We start from the raw sequence: 4,195 nt of genomic DNA, 5'->3' as shown, positions 1-4,195 counted from the left end.
ATGTTCATCAGTAAGTATTTTGAGTCCTCTTCCCTTTCAGTAAGGAAGGTTATATCATCTGCATATTGTAGGTTGTTAATGAGTCGTCTTCCAATCCTGATGCCACAGTTTTCTTCATATAACCCAGCTTCTAGGATTATTTGTTTAGCATACAGATTGAATAAGTACCGTGGAAGAATACAACTCTGATGCATGCCTTTCTGAATTTTAAACTATTTGGTGTTCCCTTGTTCTGTTTAAACTATTGTCTCTTGGTCTATGGACTGGTTTCCTCATGAGTACAATTAAGTGTTTCAGAATATTCATACTTGGCAATGTTGCCTGTGTCTTGTCATGATCCACAGAATCAAAAACATTTGCATAGTCAATAAGCACAGGTAACATCTTTCTGGTAATTTCTGCTTTTGCCAAGATCCATCTGACGTCAGCAATGATATCCCTTATTCTACATCCTCTTTTGAATCTGGCTTGAACCTCAGGAAATTCTCTGTCAATGTATGGCTGCAGCAGTTTTTGTATTATCTTTAGTAAAACTTTACTCGCATGGGCTATCAATTATATTGTCTCATGATTTCCAAATTCCATTGGTTTACCTCATTTGGAATGGGCACAAAATACAGATCTCTTCCAGTCAGTTGGCCAAGTAGTTGTTTTCCAAATGTCTTGACACTCATCATCTATATTTGCTGTCTTGTTGTTGTTGTTCTTAAGTGCTGTCAAATCCGTCCCACTCATAGTGACCTTGTTTAGGGTTTCCAAGCCGCAGCTGGTGCGCTTGAACCGCCAATGCGGTTCTAACCGACTTTGCAGTCTAGCACATTAACCCCCAGTGCCCCACCAGGACTCCATATTTGCTGTCCTACTGAAGCTTAAATCCACACTTAAAAGAAATAATTATCGGAAGAAAATACATCTAGAGGGATGCAACTCTACCTGCAGAGTAAGCCATGTTTTCCATGACCTCATAGAGCAGTACAATTCTATAGCGCTTCAGTTTCTCAAATATCTCCATTTTCTGATGATTTTAGATTTACATTTGTATAACTTTCTGGTAGGGTTTCCTTCTAGCTTCAAAAGTCTCTAGCTTTTGAGGAACCAACAACATATCATAGCCTTGATATCACAGTCCCTTTAGCTTTTATTAATACAAAAAGATTCCAAAATAACATAGTAATTTGTGTCAAATTTGATCCAGGGATGTAGCTCTAGATACTATGTCTCTCCAAAATAGGAAATTTATCAGCAGCATGTATTGTAGGAATGGAAACACAGCCCTGGGAAGACTGCAAATAACTTTTCATTTGTTTCCAGGAATGTTGCAGAGACTGCTTGTTTAGTTGTCACCTAGTATCCATTTGGTAGTGTAGTGGTTACGAATTAGGCTGTGAACAGCAAGGTCAGCAGTTCAAAACTACCAGCTGTTCTGTAAGAGAAAGATGAGGCTTTCTGCTCCGGTAAAGATTTACAGCCTCGGTAGCCTTGTTGTTGTTGTTGTTGTTGTCATGTGCCGTGGAGTCGGTTCTGACTCCTAGCGACCCTGCACAGGGTTTCCGAGGCTGTAAATCTTTACGGGAGCAGAAAGCTTCATCTTTCTCCCGCGGAACAGCTGGTAGTTTCGAACTGCTGACCTTGCGGTTCACAGCCCGATTCGTAACCACTTCAGAACTAACTCCACAGCACTTAATAACAATAACAACAAGTATCCATTTGCCTTTGACTTTCAGTGGGTACATGGCTGCCTAGGATAAAGAGTTAACTCCCAGCTTGCCCTATATTTGGCTCTGTAGGATAAGCACTAGACCACAGGTTGGTTTGAACTACAGGGTTGGTGGTTCAAACTCACCAGCAGCTCCTTGGAAACACTATGTTGTTGTTATGTGCTGTGGAGTCGGTTCCGACTCATAGTGAGACTGTACAGGGTTTCCGAGGCTGTAAATCTTTACAAGAGCAGTAAGCCTCATCTTTCTCCCACGGAGCAACTGGTAATTTCGAACTGCTGACCTTGTGGCTCTCAGTCGGATTCGTAACCACTACGCTACCAGAGCTCCTTATTGGAAACACTATACAGGGTTGCTATAAGTTGAAACCAAGATGAGGGCACTTAAGAAGTCAAACACATAACTTTTTAAATCACCAAGGGACTCCCTACCTTACTTAAGTTACTTTTTATGTATGTTTTGTTATGTGTAATGGAGTCCTGCTGTGGCACTGTGGGTTAATGTACTGGACTGCAATGTTGTCTGAACAGCAAGGTTAGTGGTTCAAGCTCACCAGCCACTCCTTGGAAACCTTAAACAGGGTCACTATGGGTCAGAACCGACTCAATCGCACTTAACAACAATAACCTTATGCGAAACAGAAACTAATAAGAAACATTCATGTTATAATTGCCTCTTTCCAAATGCAGCAATATCTATGATACAGAAAATGTTTGGAAGCAACAAATGTTTAACACTGGGGGTATGGTCAGTAGGACTCCTCTTCAATGAATTAGTGTGCAACCATTAAAAATAATAATGAACTTGGGCAGGGGAAACAAGAGAATGTAAAATAATGACACAATTATATCTCTATTTGAATTAAACTTTTTTCCACATAGTTGGGGAAGAGCCAGGTATTTATTGATGTTTTTTCACTTTATATCAGAGTTATAGTAAAGAAGTAACTCCGTTAATTATAATTAATACCATCCTTAGAGTAACATCTCATTTTAAATTACCGGTAGAAAGCTTCCCTGTGCCTTAAAAAAAAAAATTTTTTTTTTTCCTTAAATTATTTTTTGTGAATTATGTGATAGTTTACATGGGAGAGCATTAGTTTTACATAAAAAAAAAATTTTTTTTAATTTCATGAATTGGTTAAAGGGTCACAGAGCAAATCAGTTTTCCATTCAACAATTCATACAGATTTTGGTTGATGTCATTGATTGCAATTCCCACAGTGTAACTTACCTGATTTCTTCTCTGTGTCTTCCATTTCCATTCTATCTTCTTTCCTAACCCTTCTGAGCTTTGTCCTTGGGTAAATGCTGCTCTTTTGATTTCAAATGGTTGATTACTCTAAGGAATGCAGACCTCCCTAGTGCATTTCCGTTTTAGACCTATTGTCTGTCTTGAATTTAAACTTTACAAATTGTTTACTGTGGGTATTTCCAAGAATGTCTTCATGAGAACATGAACAACAAAATCCGTTGTCTTGCCTTTAAGTGGCATTATTTTTATGGTTGTCCCTTAAGTATTTTCACTGTGTAAAAGGAGATAGCAACAACTAACAATAAATTGGAAATAAAATTAATGTGACAGTGATGTGTTCTTTCACAAGTTTTTTTAAGGGATGGAGCTATATTTTCTTTTTACACTCTTTCCTCTTCAAGTCTTGTCCTTCCTTGGAAGAGTGACCTTGTAGTGATCTATGTGATATATTGAATTGTACTTAGGAAGATCATATAAATCCTGTTTGTGTTGAACATATTAGTTTGTGTCCTAAGAGATTTCAGAAAGAGTCCATTGTTGTGATCATGAAAATATCAGCATATGTTATCAGATTCTGAATCCAGAGACTTTTGACTATTATGTAAGAAGTACACCTGTGGTTCTATGGCCCCTAAATCAGTATAACAAGACAAGAAAATGGAGTCTCAGACACACTGGGTTTTGTTTCTTCCAGCCATACTTGAGATTTTAGGGGCTGTTTATAGATTATTTTTGTCTGGCTTCACATTTTCTCTCTCCATACATATATTTAAGTGAACGTGTTACTGGAAAGCCATGTAATCACAGAGCTGAAGAAGATCTCAAGGATTATTCTTTTATCTCACTGCTCTGTCAAAAAAACCAAAAGGTCAAAAGAGGTGATGTGCTCAATTGAGATACTGTTGAAGTAAGTCAACGTAAGGGCGTCAAAATGTAAGCTGAAATACAGGTATGGACAACAAGTGTTACTATGCTATGATTTAATTTTCAGGACTCTTGAGAAAAGCTCCAGATCATTAAACAACTTAAACAGCCGCCAACCGACACAGAAAATGGCAGAGCACAACCTACTTTACTCTATGGGTTAAAATCTGGGCTTGTTTATCTATGCCTTGGACAGTAGCCGAACCTAGCAATGAAGCTGAGCTGTTTTTCGGAGTTCGCCTACGGTTCCTTGAGCGATTGCGCCGGCGCTCTTCTATTAATGTCTGGGCGTTCGTGTG

Source organism: Chrysochloris asiatica, unplaced genomic scaffold (assembly GCF_000296735.1).
Source record: "Chrysochloris asiatica unplaced genomic scaffold, ChrAsi1.0 scaffold00075, whole genome shotgun sequence".
NCBI classification, from domain to species: Eukaryota; Metazoa; Chordata; class Mammalia; order Afrosoricida; family Chrysochloridae; genus Chrysochloris; species Chrysochloris asiatica.
This window is presented reverse-complemented; position numbering follows the sequence as displayed.